Here is a 19,206-nt window from a genome sequence, read left to right on the forward strand (position 1 = left end):
TCAAACAAAACCTAAAAAAAAAAAAAAAAAACCCAGCTCCAGATGGTTTGTGAACCAATTTCCATCCATATTGTGCACAGTATCTCTTGCTCATGTATTTGTAATCTAAACTCGAATGTGGAAAAACATCTTCAGATCATGAGGACATTCTTTTGCAGAGTGATTTAAGTAACAGTAGGAATTCTGTTTGAGGGATGAACATGAATAAAAATGTCCGCTGAGAAGGGCCATTTTATGGAAACATTCCCTTATGACTGTCATGCGGTACGAGTGGATGCCAACAATGAAAGTGACTGAGAATGAAGAAGAAGAAAAAAAAAAAGCTACAAAAAACATCAAAAGATGTAAAGAAATGTCTGTGTTAACTGATTCAAATGAAGCAGAAGGTGACTTGAGAATTAATTTTCTTTTGTCAAAGAGTCGGGCTTCTCGGGTTTGTTTTGTCACAATCTGATGCTGCCTAGGTAACATTGCAAATTTACAACCTGGTTTTATGATATTTACCACGTTATCATATTAACTTTATTATATGCACAGATGGGTTGCTTGACAGGGGAATTGCTTTGAATTAGCACACGCTGCCTCGTTAAACCACGCCATCGCAGTAAACAGTATCAAGGGTGACGACGACTCCTTACGGTGACACTCGGTTGCTTCACATGCCGCATAAATAAAAAAGGACACGATTGTCACGAATATCTTGCAGAATAATCGCTCTCATTAACACGTCGAAAGAGTTCAGGACGTTGCTGGGACTCGTACGTCTACACAGAAAGTATTTCATGAGTCACTTCGCTGTTAAAACTGACAAGGAAAATATGTTCTTCGAACAAAACAAAAAAATGATTCTTCTCACTCATACCCTGAATTTTTAGTACTGTTTACATTTGTGTACAAAATAATTCATACCGTAAAGTACCGAATAGAGAAAGAAAAAGGTCGACGGAAGTCAGTGTTGTCACATGCAGTGTCACGGTGTTCTGTGTCTTTACCAATGACTGCAGATGAAGACATCAGAGGAAAACCCACTGCATCGCCATGGCAGACATCTAGAAACTATCATTAGCAATGGTTTGTTCATACTTATAACAAAAATCTGCACATTGGAGCTGAAAATGCTGTGAACCCTGAGACATTCGATATGAAATGAGCAAGAGGTGTTATGGATGAAACGGAGTTCACAAGCTGGTATGGTGACCTCAAATAGAAACATGTTTCGAGCCCTAATTATATTCCATAACCGGTCCATTTGTAGGCTTCTTGAATCATTCACATGCATCTTAAATAGAAACAGAGACTGATGAGAAAGAAAGGGCCTTCCTCATCTCTTGACTCTTGTCTGTCATTGTTGTCCGGCACTCATGTCCCTCTCCACTCCCCTTCTGCATGAGCCCCTCTAAACTGGTTTTCCCCACACCGTCACTGCGGGAGCATCTTGTAATCCCTCTGTTTCCTTCTGTCCTCGGCTCACCTCTCCTCACCCTCACCGGCAGACCGCCTCCCTGCGTCTCCTCAGCGACCTCCGTGTTTATCCCTGCCCCCTTATCCCTTCAAGACCCTCTCCCCTTTTCCTCTAAGCCCTCCTATCTGCTCCCCCTGGCTCTTTTGGCTGTAAGCCACCTCAAGAATCAAATGGGCTGCTCTTTAAGGCAGCTGGAAGAACATTCCCTCAATTCTGGCTCTCCTGGAAGGGTTTCAGTATCTCATCTTAGCAGCAGACAAATCTGGCATTTGCCACATTAAATCCAGTCATTTGCTTCTGGCCCACAGAGACGAGTCCAGACACTCACCTGACCCCAGCACTACCAAAGTCACTTTTTCTTCCGCTCCTCTTTTCTTCACTTTGTTATAGAATGATGACAACCGACGCTGAGCTCTGTGACCAGGTGTACTCTATTACTTTATAATAGAGAGATCTGAAGGCAACTTTCCTTTCCACAATTATAATTACAGCAGCCCAATTATGTTTAAGTTGAATCATAGTTTATTTTCACCTCACAGTTTATTTTCTATGTGTATTAAAATTAGTATTGTCATTGTATCAAATCTGCACTACGGGAGAGCAACAGCCCAAATAAAATAATGAAACTAAGTTATTGCTCTTTAAACAATAAATCAGAAACAAGTAGGGAGACTAATAAATGGTGGTGTCGAAACTCAATCAGAAAAGAGTCGCAGGTGAAACTATTCTCCTCAACTAAATACATGTTAATAATGGGTTTTTTTCTGAACCCAACATATCTACAGGTGACTACACCTGTAGGCCGACCTTTGGTAACTATTTCCCCCTCTGACCTGAAATTAATGTCTCCTTCATCGTCCAACTGAAAAAACGAAACAAACCAAACCAGAAAAAAAAACGACAAAAATACATGAGAAGAGTTAATGTCTGCCCTCCGTGACCCTCTCCCTTCTCACTGTGTCAGACCAGGGCTGCTCATCTGCTCTTAGTTCTTGATGAATATCCTCAACCCCATTCTGACATTTGGCCATGAACCATCTGTCTTTGAGTCAGTTAGAGTCACAGCTCCAGCCATAAAAACCTCCTCTTGACCCACGTGATGGATCTATCTATCTATCTATCTATCTATCTATCTATCTATCTATCTGTGGACTGAAGTCGAGGCTTTTTTCAGAAGTCAGTCGAAAAAGTGAACAGAACAAAGTCTTTGTTAAGTCCAGTGAAAATCTGCTGTGTTGTTGTACTTTTTCTTATCGTAATCATGACTGTCTTTACAGGAAGCTTTGTATGATTTTTCATTAACTCCAGCCAACATCGACAGCTACAGGTAATGGAAACCATGAAACTGAACAAAATGTCATGACTGTTTTAAGTTGTTGAGCTGCTTTATTAAGTTCATGGATAACAGGAACATGGACATCCTGCCGGCTAAAGAATCATACACATAAGAAAACATCTATCCATTCATCAATTTTCTTTACCTGCTTAATCCAATGCTGGGGTGCAATAAAAAAAAACTCACAGGCCAAACAGAAAGACAGACCTTCATATCAAACATACAAACAAACCAGCATTGTTGGCAATGAAGACAAATTGATATTTCCAAATACATTAAACCTTCTCTTTTCTGCTGGGCTTTCGTTTTTTTTTTTGGTTGGCTAATCGAGGACTGCATGCGGTTCTGTGAAACAGGAAGCCACTACAGAGAGGCTAAAGAGTCACTCGAATAACCTAGCAGGCATGTCTTTGCTTTTTGTGCCCAGAATAAACCCACACAGGGAGAACATGCCAACTCCAGAGTCAAATTTCAGTGTTTTTTGCTGCAGGGTAACAGTGCTAATCACATTACTTTCCCACAACCACAAACACATCCTATTATAGTCATTTCCCGAAGAACTATATTTTGTTCTCATTGTTTTTAATGGATTTTGTCACATGTCAGTTTTTAGAAGTCGGCTATGGCAACATGCAACCAACACCATCCACGTCTTCCGTGCAATGTCTGCATGCAACACTCCAGAGACTGAGTCAGCCCGAGACCCAACCTTTCTTTTAATATCACAAACAGCTGAAAAATCTCTGTCCTAACAAGGTAACAGTAGAGTGTTTGTTGTGCTACAGAGAGGAGAAAGAACACTACTCTCTGTTGCAGCCCGAATGTAGTAAAAGAAGGCTTTACCGGGCCTGTGAACATGCCTAAGCCCTGCTCAAGTCCATCTCATTGTGCCTTTGGGCATCAGATAGAGATGTGTGCCAGCATTCTTTTGCAAAGGCAAAGAGTGGAAAAATGATATTTTCCATCCCTTAGAGATGAAAACAAAGGCACCTCGACACAAATAGGGTTTAACATTCAAGGATTTGTGATTGTAGAACCATTTGTAATTTTTATTTTGTGAGGACATTATTTCTTGTCTCTTCTTCCGCTATCTATATTGTACAGAACATATGTCAAAGCACCGCCAGTTAGAAGAGCATTCACTACAACTTCACTCTCACCTTGTCAGAAGCTAAAGGAGCTCAGGACACTCTCGATGGGGAAAGATGCTTAAAGAAACACTGCAGCCACAAAGCAAGAAACAAACTAAATGCAAAGTCCAAGAAACACACAAGCACGAAAGAAAATGCATAAACGGATACCAACAAGGCTCGACAATGGGCTGTCCGCCGACATGGTTTAGTCACACCTCAGAGGCACCTGCGGACGAGCCGGACACAACGAACAGTCGGACTCAAGGGCGAAAAGGGACAAAGTGGAGGAAACGCCCAAATGTTCACTCCATACGGACATAGGTGGGAACGCCAAAGAGTAAGAGGAGGTCCGACTCCCACCCTCTCACTCCCTTCTAGGAAGATGAGAATCATATTTTAATCTTGTGTGTATCTAGTATCTATAATTCCACCTCATTGACTTGGATTTTCTGACCCTTCCTCTTTATTGATTTTGGGTGATTTTTGATTGTTGGGTTATCATGAATCACACATGAATCACACATGAGCTGGTACTCTCAAGTATAAAGCCTACTATCTTTAGGTTCTTTAACTTATCACTTAAATAAACATATAAGAAAAGTGCCCAGCTTTAGAGCCTCCCTAAAAGTACAAGTTTAAGTTTACTCTATTCTTTTGCCAATCAAACAGCCCCACCTCCCCCCCCCAAAAAAACACTCATCTTGTGCTTTTCTGAACAGCATGCTGTGTGCCGATTTGCTCTTGGAACTGTGGAGATACAATCTGTTGTCTGTTCACTTTTCGTAAATGTTAGCTTCCTTTGATTACCATCATTTGTGGCTAGTCTCAAGCAATTACCACAACACGCCGACACACTTTATGTGTTTAGTGATGTTGGCTGCATGGTCTGCATCAGCACGTAAAAATATACTCTCCAACTCCACTTCTTTGCAAGACTGCCAGTGCATACTAGCACCTACTGTGTTTCTCCTGCTGAAAGACTGTGAGGCTCTGTGCAACTGAGGGAACCGGTGTGTCACTTACCCATGGGCATGGCCCTGATTCGCTTTGGTTCTCCACTAAATCATTTTCATGACTGACTGACGTGTCGATGTGCATGTGCATAAAATCGAATCACTACACTTGCCCTTGTAATTCCAACGCAGCGCTGGAAAGGGGTCCAAGCACACATTGCCCTGCATTAATCACAGGTTTCCTACTCAAAACAATGCAAGTCTTTCAACGGACACTATGACAGCCATCAAGTTGATTGATTGATCTGCTAATGCATTTTACCCCCCCATAACTGTTTTATAGTTCACACACATACCGAAGGTCAACATGACCATTACATCTACAAAATAACATCAGTTATATCAAACTGAGGGAACACCAGTTGTTTTTGATTTTAAAGACATAAACTTAGCTTTCCAATTCAATGCCAGCAAGTACTACTAAAGATAAATTGCAATTTTTCTGCGAAAATGTACACGGAACTTTTTAGTAGACAATCAAGCTGAAACGCTCTTATACCAAAATTCTGTTCTGCCAGTGTTGCAGAGATCGCACTCACTACGGATGGTGTTTCATATTTCCTCTCAAAATTAACTCAACACCCGTTCATATTTGCTTGAGGAATAATGTTGCGTTATGTGTCAGCTCAGAGAAACAACTCACAGTTGTACTAACACAATTCATAATGTCCCATCGCCATTGATTGTCAAAGAAAAATAACAGTCAGAAGAACTGTTGCACACCTCTGGACCCTCCATTGAAGTTGAGCTACTTCCTGCCTCACTTTCAGCTTTTCCATTGTAGTTTCATGTCGTGTCAGTTAGACTAAAAAACATCTTGGACAAACATTACATGCATGACTTTCTCGATACAAAGTGAGGACTTGTGATAAAAATGTGCATAAACATACATTGGGAGACACTCGTACAAGACTAAAAAAAGACGAGAAAAGCAGTATGTATGTAATTTCTTCATCTGTCAATAATTACTTTCTTTTGATGCATGATTACATTGTTGTACAGGAATAAGGTTATAGACCTTGAATGTATTGTTTTAATTCATTCAGTGACATTTTTGCTTTCACAAAAGATGACTCAAGAAAATCAGCCTATCCTTGAACTTGTCCATCAACTAGAAAGAAAAATGGATAACCTTTGACAATCTTCGTCACTTCAGATATATAAATGAAGGAAGAAGAGGAGGAACAAGACTATCAGCAGTTTTTCCTTCGTGGTGTTGATCTGAGAGGGACAAGGCCCGCAGGCCCAAGTTGTTATTCCATCTGTAGGTTTTATTTTTTATTTCACGCTGTCAGTTGAAACAATCGAGATCATTATTCATATTCTCAGTTGACCAGGGTCACCAGAGAATATGATGTGTTATTTAACAAGGAAATCATTTATTTTGGCTAAAGAACAAAATGTTTCTGTATTGAAACCTAATTTTCAAGAACGCAGCTGCAACCATGTCCACATTCATCTTCTATTTATCTCCATTTCCATGGCGACCTTAATTTTTATAAGCCTACTTAAATACATTATTTATTTCCAGCCTCTGTAAGTCCTTTGGTTGTCATGTATTCCATTACTTCATAAAGATCACAGATATGATTTCATAAAGGCAAACCACCTATAATTAATAGGCGTACAGGCTTCCAAATACTGGGCAGCCTGCCCTCCTCTTGTGCTTTATCACACCAACTGTCTGTAATGCTGTATCACCAACAAAGTCTGACCTCAAGTTTTTGATAATGTCAATTTCATTTATCTGCTTGAAGTTATGCCCCAAAAAACAGATTCTGTATCTGGGGGTCGGGTCGTTGTGGACGATTTTGACGTCACTGCACACTGCGTGTGGGGATCCAAGAAGCCGCTGATTGGCTGATAGGCCTGGGTCAAAAGCATGGTCAAAATAGGTGGGCCCGGGCCCAATAGTAGTGCCGCGGGTGGGAAGCAGAGGCTGAGTGCTCAGAGATGCACTCGTCCAATACCCCACGCTGAAGTCACCGAGGTAGTTGCTAAGCTCCTTGACGTCAAGGCACCGGGAGTGGATGAGATTTGCCCTGAGTTCCTTAAGTCTCTGGATGCGCAAGGGACTGTCGTGGCTGACACGTCTCTGCAACATCGCGTGGCGGTCGGAGACAGCACCTCTGGACTGGTAGACCGGGGTGGTGGTCCCTCTTGTTAAGAAGGGGGAGTTGATGTACTGACAGCTGCAGTTGCATAGGATTAAACACAAACCTGCAACAAAGTATTTCAGGAATGAACACTAAAATCTAAATGACAGTTGTAGTCCCTATATATTCAGGAATTGCTTTAGTAAAAACACGCAGCATAAATATATTAAGCATCTTTCCAGCCTCCACTTTCCCCATACTTCGCCTGTCCTCTCCCTGCCGTGATCGGGCCGTTTGCCCATGAATACCTCTGCATGTGTGCCAGCATCTGAACGAATACGCAGCACGACGGGGAACAGAGTCACCTCGCAACGCGCGCAACTGCAGCCAAAATACACACGTATGTCTTCTCGGCCAAAAACGATGATGATGATTAGGTCTGCTACAGTCCTGAAAAACTAAGAGGTGAGCCACTGTTTTTCAGCTGATTCACCAGTCTTCTTTTCATTGTACATTCTTTATTGTACTAGTTAAAATTATTGCTACTTGGTTAATTGTTTTTAGTTTAAAAAGAAAACAAGTTAGCTGGATAGCCAGCTTGTCGAGTTAAAATAAAATCTTGTTCTGGAATATATATATTTGCAGCCAATCTATCGGTAAATCATGCACTGACTACTGAATATGAGGACATAAAGCAATATTGTTAGGTGAAAAATGTTCAAGGGATGGATTTTCATATGAAGCTTAACTGAAATGAGAGACAGAAGTATTTATTATCACGAGGCAGAAATGACTGTTGGTCATTTGGAGCTGGTAAGACATTTACTTTAATAAAGTGTGCAGTCACAATGTCTAATATAGGGCATATGCATTTATTCCCTCCAACAGATTTTTCCAGGTAAATAGAATGAAACAGCAGTAAGATCACCAAATCACGGTGACAGTGACTTCACATTATTCCTTTTTTATAGATACTATAACTAATAGATAATAATAAAGCTTTCAGTATACATGTGTCCTGTCGGTGTTCAAACAAGAAGATCATCATGAGCAGCATCACGTGCAAACAGCAGTATTCAAATGAGGTTTCTGTGTAGATTAGGCTAATCTGCTGCAAACTGTACCGCTTCCGTCTTTGTTTGCGTGACTTTGACATGGAATAATCCGATGGAACACTGAGCTTCAACGAAATAAAATGTGGCACCATGAAGTTGGACATGTTGATGGTGAAGAACTTCAAATAAATCAGAGCAGTTACAACAAATAAACCTGAATTTGAAAAGAATTTGCAAAATTTTACTAATGTGTTCAATATCACTTTTGCACATGTTTGCGTCATCTCTACTTTGGAACCCTTAAACATTTTTGTTTCAATTTGGACAGTAGTTGTTTCCTTTAATAAAGACTTGGTTTTGGAGAGTGAAGACGAACAGTAGCAGGCCAATGGATCTTATGAATGAAACAGATGAGAGTGGTCCTTGGCCCGAGGGATGGAAAGTCTAAAATATTGTGGGATCAGAGGATAAGAGCACTGCTGTGTGCGAAAATATACAACAAAGAATTAACACATCTCCAAAGCAATTGTAGCCTAATTGCTAAATATGGAGTTGTGAGCATTAACGTGCATTTCATCCATTAATGTATGCAATTTAATTAATTACACGCATGCACGCATTCACACACACTGTGTTTTAATTGCTCTTTGGGCTATTTACTTCCCTCAATTGCTATAATTCACAATATCTCTATCATTCTGGATGATAAAAAATGAAACGGCAACAACATACTTCATGATAGGAAACACATCATGTGCACACAGCAAGCAGCTTTCTGGACTGAGAGCATGAGAACAGGATCATCAGTGACATGACGCCCCTGTTGATGGTTGTTTTACTGATGCATTTTGATTAACAATGACATTTTTATGTATCTGATATTGGTTTAACTGAATACTTAAGCAGCAATCCACACTTCATGGTTGTTAGTATTTATTAGTTCTTACGCCATCGTTCTTCTGATCCAGCCAAACTGAGACCAAATTAAGTTGCATGTGGCCTGTGGACTAAAATGAGTTTGACACTCTGGTTTATAGTCTTGGTTTTATCTGTGTGTTTCTATGACAACACACTGGCCAGAAACCAAAAGGAAAAAAAAACCCAAAACAAAAAAACCACAATTGCCAGAGACATTCATCAGCAACTACTACAGAAAAAAACTTTGAAGTTGAGACTCAAGTTGCTATAGTTACTGAAGCATATTAACTAATAAGAAGAAGAAAACAAAATTAAAAAGCAGAGTTAATCCAGCTTTAGTACAAAAACCATGTATTTGACGGCCAAAAGTAAATCCAAAACAAGCCAGCGCTTTCATTTAAAACATTGGTATAAAAATACTCTTCAAGGTGGAAGAAACAGAAACGAGAGAGGAACTGAAGACAATGAGGATCTGAAATCAAGATACAAAGAAAGGTTCACAGTGTTAAGAAAACACAAGTCTGATTGATTCCAGTTAGTAGGCAGACTGACTGAAAATGACTCTCCAGGATTTTACCTGTTAGTACCTGGTGGTAGTCACTGTGAGGGAAGATTCATTTTGTAAGGGCAGCCAGTTGAAGTATATCGCATAACAACTTTCCAATGAAGGCTCTTGCTTATGTTCATATGAAACATAACACAGTCATTCACTAAATGTAATAATAATCTTACAGTAAATCAAACAATGATGCTTTTAAACCAAGATATTCTCGATTTTCTGAATCCTGGTCAGATGACTGCCTGTCGTACGCTCTCCCATTGCATACTTTTGCGATCCCATGACCACCCATCATAAAACTTTGGCATCCAGGAGACAGCAGCATGACAGGCTGAGCGTGAGAATGAGGAAATTACTTCCAATTTGTTGAGGACCAGTCAGTGAATATGACACTTTACCAACAGTGACAGATCATTTCGATCGTGATATTTGTATTTTTTTTATCTGGTTACCTTCTGGACTGGTTTTCAGTGGTTTTGTAGGGTCACTTATTGAAAAGCATAAAGAAAGGGAGCTCATCTTTTAAAAACAGTCACTTAAACTCATTTGGAAAATGGCATTGCAGATCAAATCTTACTTTTATGATGACATACATGGAATTATGAGCATTTTTAAATACAGGTAGCGCAACAGGTGCACACGTACACAGAGTTTTCTTCTACAGTCTCCTCAGACTAATTCCTCACACTGATCTCCTGCCTCGCTGGTTTCACTCCAACTATGGTTACTCTCATGCTCCGGTTCCTCCTGCTCCTTCCGCAGTGCGCCACCCCCACTGCCTCCCAAAGCATTCGAGATGCGACATATAAAGTCCTCACTTTTAGTTAAGCACATGTAGCTGGTCCGTCTTCCCCATGCACGTCTTTTTCATGAGGCCCTATTCTGTTGTTTTGCAGAATTCGGCAAAACACACAAACTGAATATCAAACAGCCCATGTGTGTCTTATATTTGGACCAGTGCAGCACTTATAACTGGGAGGTGGAAAACTTCTGATTATAAAACTGAATTCTCAGTCCAAAAACATGTCACCAGCAGAAAGTAAAGTGACCAGCCTACGGCAACCGCGGCTAAACATGGTCCGCGTCATCCACTTCTTGTTTGATGTAGCTATACAATGACAAGGTTGTTCATCTCTTTTCCACACTCCAGTGGCCCTCGTGGTAACTATCCCAGTTCCCAGCTGCATGAACACAACATAAAATCCTACATTTTCTAAGTAAAGACATTGTTTAATAGTCAAGTCGCATTTCTTCAAATAATAACAGAGTTAACTTTGCTCATGTTAGAAATGACAAACTGTGTGTTATGACTATTTTCTTTCTTGTTGAATCTGGAGCTTTCTTCTCACATCGTAGCAGTCAGTAATTCTGGCTGAAATCCTGCCTCCTTTAGCCAAAACGTGATGGCGGGTTTAGTTTTGGGAGACAGAAAACATTTCTCTCAATGTTAACATTAGCATTCAGTGACATGAGAAGGGCGAAGGCACACCCCTCAACCAGACAACTGACTGGTAATTCTCGGGTACCGTGGAAGATGTTTTACACTCTCATGCTCACAAAAAAATTGATTTCCCTCTGAGCAACAAAAGAGGAGCCAGATGGAAAACGAAAAGCTAATTAGCAGACAAGCTCCAGCGAGACAGCAAGCAATGTCAAAGCTTCGAATCCTCCTGAATTGTGTAACTATTGCTCCTCAGTCATCGATTATAACCTGACACATGTTTCACATCAGAGTGTGTCACATTCAGAGCAATAAAACCGTTTTTAAAATGGTTATAATTGAGTGACATTCAACAGTAACATGGCGCATTACAGAAGAAGGTTCTCAGGTCTTCATGTAAATTAGACCAAAGTAACCTTCAGAAAAATACAATTTAAAATTGACATTGAAAGAACTCTGCAAATGCATTAGTATTTTCATACACAGTATGTTCTAGTGTGGCAGGTGGTGAGCATGGAGCAACGTTAGAATTTTAAATAGTCGGATTGAGAAGGCGGACTATTGCCTATTAACAAAAATAAAGAAGTAAAAACAATCTACTGGCCTATCTGAAGAATCACCTGATAAATATTTCAGGTTGTGAGATGATGAACTGTGCAGAAGTGAGAAAATGGTTTGCTATACAAATCTGAGAGAACTTTTTTGTTTTTGTTTTTACTTTTTCTGAGCCGTTTGCGTAAAAAAAGAAGAATATATTGTCCTGTTTGGGGCCAAAAAACACATTTATATCACAGCTGGCTGAAAAATGTGGTAAAGTTGCCCCAGACATCAGAAGAACACCCTGTTCTTATTGTGGATGAATCCAGCAGGGCTTTTAAAATGAAAGTTTATACAACCCATAGATCTTAAACGTTTGCTGAGATCATCAGCTGTGGGTGTCCATTGTATCTTTTCAACAAAAATAAATATATAGTCTGTACAATTAGCTCAGAGTAAGATCATCTTATTACATTTATATTCCTTTTAAGGAAATCCTATTCTGATCACTATTGACAGCTACACATAACGTCTAAGTAACGTCGTATGCAGCAGCTCCTGCTCTCACTCGGGTCCAGACCATATCCCCCGACTCTCATCTCGGCCTTCTTCCACTGCCCCGGTTTGTTTGAGAGTTAATTTGAACATTTTATGGATCACGTAAAAGCTTGTCTGTGTTCACCGCCATCGTGCATTAAATGAAATATAGACGTGGTTTTTGCCTGTTCACAGCTTCACAGCTTCATGAGGGTACATTCTAGATGCTCCAAATATGAGACTGATATCAGACCCTGCTTTAAAATGACCGGCTGGCATAGTGAGTGCCCACTTTTAAATATTGCCTTAAATCCCACTTTTATGGACCACAGTGTGATTTCATCGTTCTATTAAATTTTATTTCATTTTATTGTTAAGTTTATAACTTATGCACTTTCATCTTCTTTTCTCCCATTTATGGGTTATTTTACCTCGTCATTACATTTTCTCACATTAGAATCATTGCACATTTATAGTCTTTCATTTCATTATGTGATTCTACTTTTGTATTTTTGTTGAAATGTCAGGGTCTCTTTTTGTCAAAATCAATGTTTTAAAGAAAAGACTCCTAATAAAGTTACTTAAAAAAATGTTTCTCTTATTGGGTATTTCTTTATTATATCAGAATGATCCAATGATGATTTTCCAGGACTGTACTACTGTGCCACCTTGTGGATATAATATAATATAATATAATATAATATAATATAATATAATATAACATAACATAACATAACATAACATAACATAACATGGTGGACTCAGAAGTGAACTTTGCATTAAAGTCATTGGAAGTTTTGTAAAATAGTTTTCTGTGGATACTCCGGTTTCCTCTCACAGTCAAAAAACATGTTTTAGATTCAAGGGTGAATCTGAGTTTTGTGTAGGTGTGAATGTGAGTATCTGTGGTTGTCCCTTATATCATATTTCATATATAATTAGTTTGTTTTTAGTTAAATCTCCATTCCTGCACCATTCATACCACTGGTATAACATACATTCATTACAGCTTTATAGCATATGCATCATTTTTGTTTGGTGGTCGTTTCCGCTCAATACTGCAGAGAGAAATGGCAAGAGCTGAATTTCATTAAAGCAACCACATCTATATATTAATCTCATATTTCCTTCATGTGCTCCTCTGTTTTGTGTGTGCAAACAAACTCACAATATCATCTATAAACTCTCCTGCCACAACATCAGTAGAGCAATCTTTGCATCGTGGATATGATGTTTTCTAATGTTGTTTTCAATGAATCTGGGGAGATCAATTCCAGTTATGGTCTACCAGTTTGAACACTGTGCAGCATGAGACAGCAGAGGGACTGCTGCGTTGAATAAACCACAGTCCACGGGATCCAACAGAGGGTGGGGAGGTTTGTGATTCTGGCACACAGCAAGGGAACCCACATATCCAATAACTTTGTCCGCGAAACACCTCCTGTATAACCTCCCGGCGGCACTGCGTGACATCAGCAGCTCCCAGAGTCAAGAAAACTTTTGCCCTTTGTCGTAACTTGTAGTTACAATGAACCTCTGTAGCAGGATGTGGAAGGACGCCCAGAGATGTTCCGATTACCACTGATCATGAATCTTGCGTTCTCCTCAGTGAACTGCACCACATTATTCTTGACTGCTGGGGGACTGCACTATATCGGATATAATGTCGTCAGTCACTGGATATGTTTACTGGAAAACAAGCTTTGTTTTTGTTCATTTGAAGTTGAACATTAATGCGCAGTCCAACTCTATTCTGTAATTCTTAAAACACCACATGATTCAACTGTCACCAACACGGTGCATTGCTGAAAAAAAAAAAATCATGCTTGTTGTTTTATAATATTTAAGACAGTTCGGCCAGAATATTTTGAACATTTTTGTTGAAAATGTATAAAAAGATACACTCACATTGAACAAAATGTATGTAAATGTGGGTACTAAAGGTCGGCATGGTTGTATTGTGGTTATCAATCATCCCTCACAATTGGAATATACCAGATTAATGGGCTCAGGACTTCTCCATGTTGAATGTGCCTGGGTTCTGTCTGAGCTCTTTGAGACATGAGTGTATGGTTAATTGGTGATTCTATAGATCTGCACGTATGATTGTACGTCTGTTTGCCCTGTGATGGGCTGGTGACCGGTTCGGGGTGTACCGGCCTGCCATCCCCCAGGCTCTCCAACTCAGATGAAGCATGTTTTCAAGTTATATGGACGGTGGATAAAGTATATATTAATGGGACTGATGTGTTTTACAACAGCGTCTGACTGTGAAGAGACATTTAGCAATGGAAAAAAAGACACTTGATGTAATCTCCTAAAGATGGTGTTAATATTCTTTTCACTCAATGGTAATGTATCTGGAACGTATTTCAGCGTTGACAATTCCCGTAAAAACTTTGCACATTTAAAATTGATTATTATTATCATTTAATAATGTAATGACAGCTGTAAAGGTGCAGAGTTGCGTTGGTTATTACTGTCTCCACACAGCAGAAATGCTCCTGGTTTGAAGCTTTATGGGTGAAGTTGAGATGGTGTCTGTGGGTAACTACTTCTCTCTCACTGTCTTGATTCAGTGTTGAGATAGCAGCCTGTCCAGGACAGACTCCACCTTTTAACTCTTGTAGACTGTGAAAGGCTCCATATCCCCAACACTCTTAAAAAGGTGGATGGATTAGCAGCTAAACAGCGAAACGGCTGACTATGAGTGAAGGCAGGGGACACCGTGTACACACCACCAGTCCATCACAGGGCTAACACAGAGAGACAGACAACCACACACACTCCCAGTCACATCTAGGGGCAATTTCGAGACTAATTAACCTCAAACACAAACTCTGCACAGAAAGGCCCCCGGGCATGGATTCGACCTGAGTGTTTTCTCACTGTGAGGCGAGAGTGCAAACCACTGCATCGCTGTTCAGCTCGACTGCTAAGGGATGTTCACACTAACACACATAGGAACTATTTTTTTTTTTTATCAATGAAAACATGGCAAGAAACACATACAAACTAATTTTAAAACATTGTTTGGCCTTTTTTTCTATTTATATTTCTTCTTTTTATCCAGGTGGTAATTACTTGCAAATGTTCCACACGCATCCAGTTTTTCCTTCAATAATTTAAGCCATGGCCATTTTGCTGTGTAGTCATTTAAGAAAGAAATCATTGCTGCTGTTATAGTTGTTTCTATGCTGTATTCTATACTGTTTGTACTTTCAGGTCATGTTTAATTTGACTCGGAGCTGGTCAATGCCTTACAGAACACAGAAGCAGTCTATATATTAACATGATTATTGATTAACGTTCCTTTTGTCGTTTCTTGTTCCTCTACCTGAACGGCATGTGAAAAAACAAAAAAAAACTGAATCTATGAGCACTCATAACCTGCGGGAAACAATTCAACTACGACAGAGAACTAGGTTGTTATGGCTGACTTTGCTGTTGTATATGTTGTATACGGCCCCCACCATCTCCCCCCTGAGCGCTGCTCTGTGTGGCTGCCTACCGATGGGTCAATTCGGTGAAGAAAATGGATTAATAAAGTACGACTCTCCTTCTTCTCCTCTATCAACAACAGTATTGTTTGTTGTTGCCATTTCCACCACGATAAAAATAAATAAAGAAGAGAAAATCAAATCGACGTCAGAACTTGGATGGCTCGTAAAAGCTAATGGTGTGAAATTGTTGACATTGATACTGACGTCATGAGTACTTCCCATCAGAGTGTCTTTTGAGGACAACAACTTGTTTCGTCAAGGGAATTCTGCAAAGTTTCCTCAAAAATACACGTAAAAAAAACAAAAAACGAGAGAAAAGCTCTTACACACGAGTTTGTCTGTGTTGACCACAGGGTGCTCCATCGCTCTGCTTACCAAAGACAGCAACAGTATTTTTCCCACAGTCCACAGACACTATGGGGAATGTACTTCTGCCTGAGATCGATTTCTCGCTGTAATCAGTCATGTTTGTTTCTGGTCTTACTGCACTGTGGTGTGTTTGTGTTTGAAACATCAGAGTGACTCCTGCCAGGTTTCAGCTCAGATTTCAGTCTTGCTGGAAAGAGAAACAAACTCAGTCACACAAAAAAAAACCACCTGAGACAATCCTGCCACGGATGAAGCCGTCAAAGAGCCAAAGTCTGTTCTTTGGTCTAAAACGGGGAGGGAATTCAGCGAGAGCGACCGAGCCTTAATCCCCACAGAGCATGGCCTCATTCCAGTGATTGATTTTCATTCAAGTGAATATTGATTGTGCCCATTTAGAGATATCAAGCAGTCATTTGTAATAGTACCAGTCTGATAACCCCCCCACTCCTTTGTGCCTCCACACTGTGCAGGTTCTTACAGTCCAACAGGCTGTAATACTATGTGAGTACTTCTCTATTTTCAAACTTTACCCACACACAGAGTAAACGTGGGACACCCCATTTTGAATCTAACGGATGCGCATACAAAATTTATCTTTGATTTTCATTCGCCTGTTTTATTGAATTGTAGTAAACATCAGCACTTGTAACCGAGTTTTGATATAACATGTAATTCCTGCACTTTGCCTCTGAAGGGCAGTATAGTCACATTCCTAGATGTACAAATATCATAATGGAAATCAATGAAAACAACTCTGTGCTATAAACAGGACAGTCATGCATAAATATTGTCCAATATAATTGCCCAAAGCCAGATGATCATCGAAAAGAAACCACTTTTCACTTTGTCCTCTTTTTCCAAAGGCTCTTCCTCTGCTCTGCCGCACAGTGTCGGGTGTAGCAGAGCACTTTAACCTTGGGCATGGGTGTCACCATTATCATGATAAAGCTGAAGGCAGAAACTGGCTGGGTCAGAGCGGTCCAGACACACTGATGAGAAATGATGAATCGTGGATGTTACGCAATCTGGAGCAGCTTGAATTTTGAGCCATTACTTTCACATATAGATCTCCCGACAGTGAAGCCAATTGGTATCCAGGAAACACAGATGTGCTGGGTAATTTGCACAGAATACGGTTCAATAAAACAGTGTTTAGAAAATGAATCACTATTATCAGGTGCAAATTGGATGCCTATTTTGTTTAAGTGATGATAGGTTGAATCTACTTAATTAAGAGTTAAGTAAGAGTTACTGCAGTAAAATCCTTTTTCTGTTTGCAGAGACAGCTATAATTAACACATTTCAAGAAGATGTACTTGCCCATATATATACATAGTAAATGCAGAAATGTAGCAACCTCAGGCTGTTTCTGCTTAGTTCATTATCAAATGGCCAAAAACATGTAATGATGCTGTTTGTAATGGGAAATGTGTCCACACATCTATCTTCCACATGCTTTTCAACCACCAGTTTTCATCCATCCATTCATTCATCTTCATTCTCAGCTGACTGGAGGTGAAGGCGAGGTATGGCCTGAACAGGCAGCCAGTCCATCAAAGGCCAAACAGACAGTCACTATGAGGAATTAAATGTCACCAAATGAAATGCTATCAATAGTGACAAGATGTCACTCAGGCGAAAATACCAATTTAGTCAAAAAAATATGTACTTCAGTGGTGTTTGAAGAAACAGACTCAAATTCAACTTTGACTGCTCTGGAGAGACACCTATTGGCACTTATTTCCCCAAATGCAGTTCTCTCTCTCTCTTTCTCTCTCTCTCTCTCTCTGCATATTGACAATGTGACAACATAAATGTTCAAAGTACAATCCATTGCTTCCTTCATTCACATAAATTGGCTTTCTATGACTGCAAGGTGCATTTCAACAACTCTAGTTCCAAAAAGGTTGGGGTGATGTGTGAAATACACAACCCACCAAGGGTCAGATTGGTGTGCTTGCTAAAGATGCATGCTATAAGAGGCTCTCAGCTCGGAACTTGACCAAACCGACACATTTCACTGACTTATTAGACAACTGATATAACTGAGTGCCAACGCTTGGCACTGAATTGAAAGAACAATCTGCAGATGTCATAGCACCATTTTTGTTACAAAGCTGTAAATTATGAGTGTTATCTTGTCGTTAATATTCAAAGCCTAAAAGAGATTGCTTATCCTGTCGACTTGAATCAGACTTGATAATCATCTTATGTATAGAAATATTGTTATTTGATTTATGGTTTTTCCCGGTTTCAGCACCTACTCAGATGCGTACATATTGTCTAGAATATAAAACCAATGGTGTGGCCCAGAGATTGGTCCTGGTTCCCCTCCTCTTGAATATTTATCTGTTCTCAAATGGCCCCATTTCCACTAATCATTGACTCCATTTTTATTGCTACGTGGATACCACCGAGCTCTACCTTTGCTTTAAGCCCACCTTCACACATCCTTCAGTATTGCAGAGATATTAAAACTTGGTTCTCTCATAACTCCTTGAAAATAAAGCTGAATCTCATCCTACTGGTCACATATCTACTCTTTCCAAATCGGACTGATTTTTAACGACACAATGATAGGTCCAATTGTCCAACCCTCTGCTAAGGGCAAATGTTTGGGTGTTATTGTGGAAATCACCTTCTACCTTACCTGCACATGTCGACAACATCACCTGGTCAATCTCGACAAAGTCATTGAGTCGTTGATTTTATGTAAAAGGTAACTTGCAATTAATATGAACTTCAAGCTAATAATGAACATAAATATAAATGAATTTTGTGTACTGAAGTTGAAAATAACCGTCTTTGATTTCTAAATCATTGCAGTTTTTTTTTTCAGAAAATTAAAAAATATCGCGTGAAATTTTCTTTTCTATTGATAACCCTGTTAATATTAAACATTATGTAAACAACTGTTTTACGGAGAGTCACTTGATACCCCAATCAAAATATGAATGTCACATTATCAACTACTGTACTTACCGGTAGTTATCCTACTTTTACTTATTGACAGAGATGACAAAATCAGACGAAGAGGTCAGTGAAAAGGCAAGAGAGCAATATATGACAGAGCTTTCATAAGTCCTTTTCCCTTCGATTCACTTTTGTTCGGGCGCTATAGTTTGATATCTCATATTTAAACAGTTTACTTTGACTCATAGGAATCATTGTTAATGTAACACAGAGTTCATCTGTCACTCCTTTGTTTTGAAGGAACACCAGTACATCTACTCATGGTATTTCCGTG

This window comes from Blennius ocellaris (genome assembly GCF_963422515.1).
Source record: "Blennius ocellaris genome assembly, chromosome: 15".
Classification (NCBI taxonomy): domain Eukaryota; kingdom Metazoa; phylum Chordata; class Actinopteri; order Blenniiformes; family Blenniidae; genus Blennius; species Blennius ocellaris.